The following is a 13,540-nucleotide window of genomic DNA, read 5'->3' on the forward strand; positions in this document are numbered from 1 at the left end:
AAGCTCATGGCTGAAAGAGTTAAAAATACATAAATGCAGTCTCAAGTCCTCTCTTCAGCCCAGAATCCAGTATAAGCCTTAGCTTTTTCATTGCACTGGGCTATGATGCAGATTTATGAGAGAAAGCTAAATAAAATTTTAAAATCTCACCAAAATCCCAGGCATTCCTTTGCAGTCATATAGAGGTGCAAAATTCCATGCATATTTTTTTCCTTATTCATCTGTGACAGAACAGAATTAATGTACATGATGATTTACTATCTCTGAAGGGACATGTCCTTTTTATTTTTAAACCTAAGCAAAAAAGCTTCAAAGTGCAAGTCCTTTAAAAAAATAGATTTCTGGCTCTAGCAAAATAAAAGTCAGACTTTCAAAAGAAAAGCAGGTGTTTCCTTAAATTAATTAGACGAACACTTCTTACCATTGGCACATGTTAACATCCTGTAAATTACACTTCTGTATTATTTTACCTTATCTTTGTACTTACCGCTCAAACCAAGGTTTAAATATATATATATATACACATCATATAACAAACCATTAAGATTTTCTAACCTTGTTGTGCTTTGCCATTCTTGTTTATTGAACAGCAATAGAATTAGCCAGAGGGAACTGGAGGCTATACTGGTAACTGTGTCAGAGAAAAGCAGTTGCTGCGCAGCCCATTTCTTGCTCAGGCTACATGTCCTTTTCCCACTGGCAATCATACACTATGCTGTGACCCCAAAGACTGTTTGCTATTTCTTTTTCACACATGCCTATGCGGGAGCATGGATTCTCTAGAGTGGGCTTTAGTTTGCCTCTGGCTTTTTAGGCATTCTTTCAAAACCTGTTCTTGCAATAGTAACCAATTAAACTAGTTACTAAGAAAGAAGCATGTTTCAGCACTTAAGTTAATTGAACTGTTACAAACTAAATATGATTCCAAATTGTTTCTGTATTCCAAATCACTTCATGCATGCAGATAAAATGAAAAAATTACTAAATCGTTTTGAAATGTGCAAATCAGCCATACAATACTGACATTTAGATCTGTGACCTGATCACAATGTAGTAAGTACCTTTGAAAACTTTGCAGATTTTAAAGCTGTCATATGAAACCCTTGAACCACTGCTTGATGTGATATTCAATAAGTGGAAGTCAGGCTGCAATCAAATCGTGGAACTGTCTGCATCAGGGTTTTACTACCAATTTACCCAGAAAATAATCTTTCCCTGATTCATTTCACGGGCCAAGTAAGAAAGGAGGAATGACTTAATGTATAAAACACTATGCTTTATTCTTTGGGACCTTGCTTTGAGTTCAATTTGTGGTCCTAACTAAAATGAGCAGCTCAATCCCCAATGAACAGCAGTCCATATCGTTGAACTACCACACACAATTAGGCACAATTGGCTGTCTCTGCTTAGGAGAAGTTGAAGACTGATTTAGCATGGAAATTAGCATGGATTAATGATTTAGTAATCACTGCTTTCAGTGGTAAAGTGGGGTGGCCCTTTTTGGGACTATGTGACAAAAAACCTTCAACCATATTGTTTCTTTATTTCAGCATTTCTTTAGTATAAGAAAAATAAGGGATGGGAAAAACCTCATTCTCTTATAATAAAAGCCAGATGGCAGCCCTAATTTGCAGCTATTCTCTTTTATTAAGAAGCTAGTAACTACCATAACTGGCAGAGTGATGGTGAAAATACTGGTACAGGGAACAAATGGACGCTGTTAAAAAGAGAAGAGGAAAAAAGATGATGAAGAAGAAAAGCAATGATGCTGGAAGCTGGCAAAAGCTTTCCTCTCTGAATCCTGGAGCAGGAGAAACGCCTGCTGGGTAATACATCTATTCAGTTACATGTCATACATGACCACAGTATCGAAGGGTTTAGTTGTCCTGGGATTTAAATGTGTCACTACTGGGATAAGCTGCACTTGTATGAAACAGAGTAAACTGTTTTGCCAGTGGTATGAGTGGTGCAGCTTTAGCAGAGAGGTGATTTAAGAATATCAAGGCTTGCGCCGTAGCGCAGGGAGGAGAGGGCGATAGCTGGGTGGGTTGCATGAGCAGCAGAGCGAGCTCAGCGAGGGGTGAAGAGAGCTGCAGAACCACTAAGCAGGGGATTATAGGGGAGCTGAAGGGAAGAAAGAGCCTACATCAGTGTGGTGTAAAGAGAGAATTAAATTAAGTCACTGGATCTATTTCACAATACACCAGCAGAGGATATTGGCTAGTCCCATGGAAAAGAGAGATTTAGCATCCGTACCTAGAACCTTCCTGAAACGTAAGGGTCAGAATAAGTCTCTCCTATATTATTAGGTATAAACAGCCTCTATCAAGTACTGGAAGACTGTTAGTGTGGTGCTCCAGTTTGAGAAACAGGTCATGGTTGCTTGGCAGCGGGATGCACAGGCATGACTGCACTGCTTTCAGTACCTGAGCTGGTGCAATCGGGCTTACCTCCTGAGCTCCAGCTGGTCGGGGCATCCCCACGTAGCACTTCATGGTGACATACAGATGGGAGGCATAGCAGGTAGCAGAGAAAGCTATCAGCCTTTGCACTGAAAACTTTTGTTCAACTCTGTGTACTAACATTAGACCTCAGAGGAAATTCACAAGCTTTTATTTTTGAAAGTGGGGTGGGTTTTTTTTAGCTATTCTCAGGGATTCCATTAATTTTCATTATGAACTATACTTGCCTCTTTCATCTCAGGAAGAAAAGACTGTGACTGAAGGTACACGGCAGCTCTCTCTTTTTAGTTGCTGGAAATAAGTTAATAAATGCTGTTAAAATACAAGGTACCATTCTCATTCCTTATTGATACCAACTATACTCTAACAATGAGTTTCAAAGTGCTGCTGATGTAAACTCTACCTGAAGCCTGTTTGATCTCAGATAAGCATCTTCATCCCATTCTTCATTTCAAGAAAAGAAAATCTTACTGCACAGCAACATATTCATCTGCTTTGGGTTCAGTTCAAGATAAGCAGTGCCTTGCAGAAAACCTAATTAATATCAATCACAAGGAAAACAGAAGTTGGAAGGAAATGTTCTTTCATTTCTTGATAAACAGATCACCCATGATACGTACGCAAATGGACATACCAATTTGCTTTATTATGGAGGTATCAGAAAAGAAACTGTCCCTATAGGGAGGATTTTTTAGAGAACAAAGGGGTAGTTGCACTCTCACTCTGGTGTAAGAGTAACTTCATTCTGTTGATGCAAGAGTTGAATGGTGTAAGACAGAACGGAATTACATCCTGCAGTGGTGTGCTTAGTGGCATTTAAAAATGTTTTCTCCCAAGCCTCATAGTGATAATTATTAATGTTTGCTCCTAAATACATTTTTTTTTTAAGTTCCTATAATGTATTTCAGGCATTTCTTTTCTCCTTTCTCCTCGCTTCTGCCAAAAGGAAAGCTGTGGCTTATGACCTAAGAGACCTTATAGGCTTAGAATAGAACCTTTAGGGATAAATATTCATATTTGGAAATATCTTGCCAAATCAGAGCAGCTAGCTTCTGTCATAAGTGCACTTCACATAATAGCATTTTAGCTGACCTTTGAGGAATTTTCCTGGTGACAAGCACGCTTTCCCACCCAAGGATTTTAGTCTTGCGGCTGGCTATATAGCGCTGGCTACATAGCTACTTCCAAATGGTGTAGGACTTGCATTAGAACTGATTCACAAAATTTTCTTGCACAAAGCAGAGTTCTGCTTTTGTCAGTGCTCTAGGTTATTTTGGGAAAGGGAAGGTTTGGAGGAAAGGTAGCTAATCTTTAGAAAGATCCCTGCCTTGGTAGTCAATCCACCTTTAAAGTCCTTGATGTTAAGATTTCAAGTGACAGTATAGTATATACCAAGCTTGGGAGGAAATACAAGCATCAGATGATTTAGTTTTATTAAGACATTGACTTATCAAAGAATTTATGGGCGTAAAATATCATTCCATTTGGCCCCAAGTGAATATAAAAAAGAAATATTCCATTTTATTATTTCCTTCGAACTTCCCAGTACTTCCAGCTTTGTTCTGGCTTGCCCTCAGCTGTCTTCATGTGATGCAAATTTTTTAGCTGCAACATTGCTAGGGTTTGCCTACACAAAAACAACTACACAAAAAAAGGACTGATCTGTTCATTTATTAAATGTACAAAGGAAAGGTCTAAACCCTGGCTCATTGGATCGGCTGGTACACAATAGCTGAAGCAGGCCCTCTTTCTCCCCTTTATCACTTATTGATACCATGTATCTGTGCACATCCTTTAATGTACTTCAGGCGATGTCCCTTTACAGCCTCTCCTTTCCTCCATTTATTGATATGTTGTGTTTGCCTTTGAGAACGATTGCTTTTTTGCATCTTGTGGCATTACTGAGGAAGTTTCTGATGCAATGAGTCACTTTAAGGACACAGAAATCTGCTGCCCATGCTGAAAGGGCCAGCCCTTTCACTGCAAGAGGAAAAAGTAAGAGGAAATAAAAAGGGCGGAAAACCTGCCTTTAACAGCTTTGAAGGACATATAAACATGAAGAACAGAAAGCACTGGCCAAAGATGAAGCTTCAGACCTTGGACTAATATCTGATTCAGCAGATAAACCATTACTGCACTGCTATTTAGCCACGGGTCCATATGATGTCGGTGGTCCATACAAGTAATTCTTGTAATTGCTTGGTGACAGACATCATTAGTGGACTGCAAGACAGTCCTTAGGTGTTTCTGAGAATCAATGCATGTATAACAGGAAAAAAAAAAAAAGAAAAAAAAAAAAAAGGTTAAGAGGCACCACACTAGTTAATCTTGCTTTCTCCTAATTTTATTTTTTTTTTCATTTCTTAGTGTTTATCTGCACTGGCACTAAGATATGACCTATCCAGTGTACCTTTAACTGCAGAGTCTGTCTAGCGGTCTAGCTGCATCAATGCCATCTTATTGCCAAAATACATCTTCAGGTTCTCTGTTTTCTTGAAACCCTGCACACACATTTTTCTGCTGAGTCTTCCCTAGATGAAAGATAGCTAGGCTATGTCTGTGTAGTATGTCTGTAATAATAAACCTTAGCTACAGCATGGACCTACTTCACAGAATGCATCTGGGTATTGTATTAAGCTGTAAATAATATGGGAAGTATGCAGATAGATGGATTTATGTTGCTATTTTTCAAGTAACGGTGGCTTTGAGGCATAGCGCATGTATCTGTCAAAATAATACACAGAGCTCTGCAGTTAACTATTTACAAAGGATTAAAGTTTAGCTCCTAATAAGATCTTCTCTCTGATGCTTTTGCATTCTCTCTTTTGCTTTTGCTACCTAATACCATGAGAAAAGTCTATACAAATTATGAAGAGAATGTAGGAATTCATGCAGATCTGAGATATTCTGTTCAAAGGTGGATATCTGGGATAGATAAAACAGTCCAGACAAAAGCATTTCTTGCACATTGTAAGAAGCAAAATAGAAGCAAACCTTTATTGAAGTTCAGGAGTGATTTAGACGCATTTCTTTTTTTGGTCGGGTTTCCATGAGGCGAAAGAACCTTAAAGCTGTAATAGTACAGCTCACATGTCTCCCAGCACTTCAGATTAAGCACTCTTGCCCTGCCAAAAAACCCATGAGCTATCTAAGTAGAAAAGTCTATTTGAAGCTTTTGACTGCATAAAAGGTACAAGGATTTTGTTTGAAGCTTACAAGTAAATATTGCCTGTTTGCTATTTTTTTTATTTGTGTCTCCACCATTTTGAATGTTTCTTTTCAGCCTTCTTTTGGCAGTATATGATTACTTACTTGAATGAGGGAAGGCAGAGACTACGTGGCTACTCCTTTGCAGCTCTGTTTCTAAGTTAGTCGTGGTCTATGTTCTAATTGGGAACCATGTTAGCACAGGGGCTCACCTTAGGTAAGCAATGTTGTCATTCTGCATATATCCACTAAATAACTGGGATTTTGGGCATAGTAATGACTTCATTTTTAAAAAAAAAGGAAACAGAGAAATGGCATTTAAAATTAGAAAGAAGACAGGGATGTTCTTAAAATAAAGACTAAAAGAATGCTAAAATCTGTAGAAGTTCATAGGTTTCTGGATGATATGTCCTTTCAGCTGAAATCATATAGATGCTGCATCCTCAAAGACAGAACGTATCAGAAGCTGACAAAACTTAAAACAGCTAATAATGACAGGGTGATCAAATTAGCTCCTATTTAAACAAACCAGGAAAAGTGGCAATTAGAATAAGGACTGGTACCGCTTTACAGATTCTAGAAGTCTATAAAAACAGGAGTATCTGGCTTTAAACAAGGATTTGGTACATCGTGAACCTGGTGGAAGAATGATGATCAGTTAGAATTGTAAAGTCATTTAGGTTGGAAAAGACCTTTTAAGATTGTCAGGTCCAACCACAAACCTAACACTGCCAGGTCCATCACTGAACCATGTGCCTAAGCACCACATCTTTTCAATACCTCCAGGGTTGGTGACTCAACCACCTTCCTTGAGCAGCCTGTCCCAATGCTTGGCCACCCTTTCAGTGAAGAAATATTTCCTAATACCCAGTCTAAGCCTCCCCTGGTGCAACTTGAAGCCATTTCCTCTTGTCCTGTGCCTAGTTATCTGGGAGGAGAGACCTACCCCCAGCTGCCTACAACCTCCTTACAGGTAGTTGTAGAGAGAAATAAGGTCTCCCCTGAGTGTCCTTTTTTCCAGGCTAAACAACCCCAGTTCCCTCAGCACCTCCTTATTATAAGACTTGTTCTCTAGGCTATGTAATAGCAAAATTTGCAGGAAAGATAAAGCATTTCATGGAGGGGAAGTATTTGGTGCAACATGTGACAGCATTCAGAGCGTTAAATTTTATGAATAATTTAAGAGTCTCGACAGATAGTATGGACTCTGTACAGCCCATAATTCTGTACCTACATGGAGAAATGACAGCACTACCTGTTGACAACAGCCACCTGTTCAGGTTGGTTATAATACCTCATTGTGACAAACAGCATGATCAAAGAGGCTATTATGATAGGATACTTCAGTTGTAAATTAGGATGTAAATTAAGATGTCACAGACACAATATGATGCCAAGGTTAAGTTTTTTGACGTAATGAATGATTGTTTAATAGAGAGACAGCCAGGACTCCCAGAGGAGAAAAGCAGCTCTTTACTACCAGAAGAGCTGGTTCAAAATTTTGCTATCAATATGCTAGTGTAATAGTGGCTATGAGGTATGTATATTCAAAAACCTAGCTTGAACAGAAAGTGAATATTTTAAAAATGGAAAATTCATATTTTTATTTAGCCTTTTATTATTTTAATGACAAATGCAGCAGTAGGAACTCTTCTTGTTGCCCTCAATATCCTTTGTAAGCATCAACTCCTGGTGAGCTTTGACTTTCCTAAGACCAGTCTTACATGCACGCACCTTTTATATGACTTTCCATAGACTGAGAAACAGAGAAATAAGGAACAAGGGGAGTTCACAAGTGAATCTGTGGCAAAATGAGAAAATTTCTAGGCACTATGAATCACAGCACATGTAAAAAAAGTCTGGAAATTGTCTTGAATTTGCTGGGGATGCTAAGCTACTCGCTTTAAGGAAGACCAAAACAACAGCAGACTCTTGCCAAGGAATTCTACAAAGCCAAGCTACTGAGCAGTAAAATGACAGATATTAAATTTATAAATACAATTTGACACGTGTTTGGAAAAAAGATCTAGACATTATATTCATAATGTCAGCTCAATGCTCTGTACTGGTCAAGAATGCCATTCCTGGTGAATGGCAGGAAGCACTAAGAAGAAGATAGCAGCAGTAAACATCATTATATTGTTGTTTAAACTATTGTGACCACAACTTCAATATTATATACAGTTCTCTCACTTCAGTCTGGAAAAGCATATAGCATTAAAAAGGCTGGAAAGAAGAAGGATGATGAGAGAACCAGCTTCCACATGAAAAATGACTAAAATGGACAAGAACACTTCAGCCTGGAAAAGACATAACCTGACGGACAGATGTGATGGACATGAAGAAAACATAAATGGAAAGAGGAGGCAGATAGAAAATTATTATTTACTGACTACTATAATACAAGAAGTAAAGGACATAGAATCTAACTGTTTAGGATGTCTCAGACCCAAAAGAGGAGGTATTTCAGTATGCTGTGAACAGTTAAACTGTGGATTTCATTGTCATAGGAGGCCAGCGTGGTAGATGCCAAGTTTTGTATGTGTTCAGAAAGTGACTTGACAAACTCATAGAAAGGAATAATCCAGAATTATGCCCAGTCTTTTCAGTTGTCCCAATTGGCCCATTGTGGCATAGAAGTGTCCTCCACTGATTTTATAACCTGAGAGAGGCTGAATCAGGCACTAGGCTAAAGGAAGATGTGTTTCTAACAACCGTTGGCCTGTCTGTCTTGAAATCAGCCCAGGAGTGACAAACATGTGGCTGGGGAGAAATAGAAATAAAAAACAGAGGAAAATTGGTTTTCAATTGCTCATTTAGAATTGCTAGTTTCAATCAATGACAATTTTAAGGCATTAAACGCATTCCAGAGTAATTTGTCAGAAAACCCCAAACCCTGAGGTTGCTGACATTCTCAGAGGTTTTTAAATAAGATCAGGGTCAGTGATGGGAAATAAGCAGGAAGATGAATAGGATGTCAAAATTAAATTCAGTTCTAGAAGAGTTATCTTAAGTTCCCAGAAAAATAGAAACTCACGAAACTTTTGTCTCAAACTAGATGGGAAACACGTGTTTTAGCTCAGAAGGTAATGGGAAGGCTGATGGCTGTCTTTATAGGTATTAACAACCCATGCTATTCTAGCAGCTTGAAAAACACCTTCTTTGTCCTTTGAATTCTGGAACAGAGAAGGTTCTACTTACTTTAAATCCTAATGATTTCTGCTGCACCATGCTCTTTCATTTTTAAACAGGAAAGCCAGTTTAATTGTTTCAACCATCTGACTATCCATTAGAATCAGAGGATGTACTTCTTGTTAAAGTTTTAGAATTGTTGAATAAAATACCATTTTAACAACCCATATGTCAGTGTTTTTGTTTTGTTCTCTTTTGCTAAATGTTGTAGCACTTCATCTTCTGGAGTGTAAATACACTATTGGCCAGGCTGTCATTAATCATCATTTTGTCAATGAAAAAAAATCCAGTGAAAGAAAACAATTGAATGCCTAGGACCACAGAACAGCTAAGGTTTCTGAATGACCGTGCTGGTTAATAATGTTACTTTCATTTTGGAATTTGTCTATGCACCATTTATGAATTTTTCGCAGGTCTGTGGTCTTGCTATATTTTTACACCCTTGTTTAAGATACTTTTGTCTACCTACTCCTTGGGCTCAAGGAGGCAGAATATGGGGTCTGAACAAGAGCATTAAAACTTGTACTAAAACCAGTTAGCTTTTCTCCAACCAAAATTGTGCAATGAATTCATTACAAGGAAACAAGTATTCTCTAGCTAGTTGTCTGTGTATGAAAAAGTAGAGTTTTAAGGACCAGAAACCCCTTGAAACAAACAAAAAACCCAAGGAATGTATAAAGAAAGGCTTGACAAGCAGGGAGTCACACAGGAAGAGATTTTGCACTGAAATTAAGGTCTGCCAAGCTAACAGGACTGGAGAAAGTGAAATAAAGAAAGTGCAGCATTTCAGGGACTCACTCTGAGCTGTGTAATGCAGTCCAGCAGGAGGGACCTGGAACTGAAAAGGTCAGTAAGACCTTTGGGATGCCAAGGCAAAGGGTGGAGATGGAGATGTTTGTTTTACATAAAACTGTACATCTCTTGGTCTGTGTGAAATAAACAAAGATCATGTAGTGAGCGCTATTTGCTTCAACTAGCTTGAAGATGTTAGACTAACAGTGAAATTGCTCTCAAGAATGAAGAAAAGATGTTTTAAAGCAATTGCTCTCAAGAATGAGGGTATAGGAAAGGATATTTTAAAGCAAGAAACATAATCATAGAATCATCTATGATCATAGAATCTATGATTCTATTCTATGATTCCTATCTACAGGTAAAGCAAGAAACACATAATGTATTGAGTATTGAACGAGTTAGACCCCAGAAATGATGGCTGGAGGCAACCCAGGAACAAAGGAAAGCTTACAAGTTCAAAGACCCAGCTTGTAGGTATACCACAGCAGCCTGGTGGAATCCAATGAAGTGACTGGATGAGCTTCGTAAAAACTATTTGAGCTAATTTCTTAACTAAGTTCACAATATAAACATTAGGTCTTTTGTGACTTCTGCATTATTCCAACTACTGGCTTAACTGCACTGTTGCTATTAGTACCTAGTAGATTGATTTTATAGTTACACTTATCTATATCAAATTAGTGCTGTTTTCTTCCCCAAAACATGGGGTTGTCATTTAGGTTCTGCTCTTAGCTGAAAACCAGAATTTTATGTCTCTTTAATCTACAATACAGTCTCTTAACTAAATGTCATTTCACACCTTCTTGGTTCTCCAATAAGGTGTTCTTGCCTTACTACTCTCTAAAAAGCTCTGTTGTAGGGACTTAGAGCATCATTAGTTTCTATGCTTAAACATGGGAAATGATATATAAGAACTAAGTTTTATTATTCTTAATGTTTTCATATGCTTGCAGGGAACTGAAAGTCCACAGGGGATAGAAATAAAAATGGAAATGTAATAACATTTTACTAATATAGGAGTGGCTGTGAGAGAATGACTGTTATGCTCCTGAGCTCAGGGAATGCTCATTCAGAAAAAGACTGACTCACCTGGAATCAGAAACTAGAGAGCGCCTGCAGGTGCCAGCTGGACATGCAGAAAAATGCTGGACTTCCTCACTACGCCTTCTCATACCTCCAAAGTTGAATTCCAGGAGATGAGACTGCCTATTTGGTAACACAAAACATGAGCTTGGATGTATCAGGCTATGTGATGTGTGTGTGTGTGGCTCCTTGTGCATCATGTCACCCAACGAGGGGTTAGTGATTGGGTTAAGACCGTCTGTGAGCAGTGCACAATGGCAAGGGTGCATATTCATCCACCATCACGCTGGGCAGTGACTGTTGGTTTGTCAGGCTCAGGGGCAACCTACTGTTCCTCCTTTTTCCCCTGGAATAGGCTGCTGGTCTTCTCCTCCAGACTGAATGCAATGACACAGTGACACCCTTGCAGATTTATATATATAAAAAATACAAATCTGTTTAAAAATATATATATATATACACGGAGACACACGAGTCTCTAAATCAGAGCTTCAGAGCTGTAGGCATCTGGACCTGATGGAATAAAGTATTAAAATGACGGATAAGTTTTCTGTGTTAATGGTTCCTAAAGAAAAGTTAGATATTCTGGGTCACTGTGCAGGAAGTTTATTTACTTCAGCAATTTAAAATCTAATGACTTTCATGGTTAATCCTGTTTCCTTTGCTGCTGCTTTATCTCTTTTGATAATGTTGTAAGCTTGAATGTAAGTGTGAAGGGCATAAATTTATACCTGGAAAATCACTGAAGTCCTCTATTTGATCATGCAGATCTGTCTCACAAAGACCTGAAACCTTGCGAGGGACTGTGCGCTACATTTATTCCAGTGACAACATCCATTTCTTTCGTGGCACTCTCATTGAAAATGAAAATTGCCTGCTTCCTAGTCCTAGAAATACATAATTTTCTGTATATTTCTTCCCCCTACTTATTTCAATCCCTTCTTCTAATCTAGCTCAGCATTATATGTATCAGCACTGGTGACAATTCAAGGAAGTGAATTTAGAGTGGTTCTCTTCACTGAAGACCCGACTCCTCTGCTATTGACATCAGAAGCAAAATACGATTTCGTAAGTACATAGAATCTGCTATAAATAACTTAAGTCAGAATATAGAGAATGGGAATGGTCAAACTATCAGAAGAAATGTCTCAAGATACCTGAATGCAAATGCAAAAGAAAGTCCCACAAGAAATAGAAAACTCTGGAGAATACTGAAGTTCTTCATTGTACGTATGTGTATATTGATTTCTCAGGAGGTCTTCTCAGTGAAACACTGGTGGGATGAAGGGTTTCCTCTGTATTTTTCTCCCTTTGCCTCATGATTGTCAAGGGCAGTTTGTGCTTCTTTCTGGGAATGAGATGTCCTCAGACCTAGCTGAGCCACGTGACACAGCCATGACTCATTTCTTGACTCAACTGAGTTCGGAAAGAATGGTGGTGGAGGATACATAAAGCTAGGGCACAAAATAGATCACCATTTCAGTCAGGTTTTTTTTCTCTCTAAATGAAGTGGGCAAAATTCTGAATCTCAGAGCAAAACTACATTATGGTAGCAACTTGCCTAAATGCTGCAAAATCAAAATTTCTCTGTCAAGCTGTAAATTAAAGGAAAAAAGAATCATTTTTCACCCACTTAATAGCTTGTATGTAAATGAATAGAATTCCATTTTTTTTTATTGTATTGCTTCTCTATTGAATTAAGTCTTTGTCCCATTTAAAAACCCCATCTTGTTCTGTCAATCTCTGAAGCAGCTATTCAGCAGCCAACCAACACAACAGAATTTCTCTATGCTGAATGTTCGTTTTCATTTTTGCATTGTATCCTAGTCTTTTATTATAATGGTGCTGCTAGCAGAACTATAGACAAGTGTGTGTCAATATTTCTATGCCAAACCCTGTTTTATTAGTAGATGTTTGCAACAAGACCATTCTAATTTGTATAATCAAGATGAAGCTAAATACAATTATTCTCCATCCTGACACTAACTTCCTCTAAAAATATGCTTTATTTTCTCAAACGCTTTTAAAAGATGGACAATCAAAAGCTAAAAATGCAAAAGTTGCAAAACTCCATGTTGTTGGCTACTCATCCTCAGGTAGAAGGGGACAAGAAAGAACATAAGAGACCATGTAGGCATTTAACTTGCGTATTTTGATACAAAACACTGGAGACCAGGGAACTCCTCGTCGTGGCTGAAGGAATCTTTTCTCTTCTGAATGTTTAGTTTGACCTTGGTCAGTGAAGTAAGAGACTACTGGTAGCCACAGATGTATTTTATCTTCCATTTAAATAGTTTTGTATGCATTTTCTATTTTACATCGTATACCACTTTGGGTTTGGGGTTTTCTTCTTTTTTTTTTTTTTTTTTTTTTTTTTTCTTTTTGCTCATCAGAGAATGTAAATGACAGTTGTGTCTATGCCATGTCTATTTTCAGGAAAAGTGGTTGCTACTGACCATGCCTATGAATGTGAAGGGAAAAGATAAGCCTGTAGAAAGTATGGCCTCATTTGCATACTATTTTTAGTAAAGATCAATTCTTTCATCTTTGTAATGACTTCACTTCTTGCACAAGGTGAACTAAAAATAGAATTTGCTTCTCCCTTGGTAATGTATGGCAATGAACTGTACTGCAGCTGTCCAGCTTTCAGATCTGCCGAGTTTTGAAGTCCTGAGCTTCTGACATTTGCAGACCTCACAGATTCTTTTAAAGTAATCCTGAAAGTTCAACCAGTGACCAAAAGAATTGCTTGAAATCCACCTAATACCATGGTAGGTTTTTATAGAACCAGGAATTGCTTT

Source organism: Falco naumanni, chromosome 1, assembly GCF_017639655.2.
Source record: "Falco naumanni isolate bFalNau1 chromosome 1, bFalNau1.pat, whole genome shotgun sequence".
Classification (NCBI taxonomy): Eukaryota; Metazoa; Chordata; class Aves; order Falconiformes; family Falconidae; genus Falco; species Falco naumanni.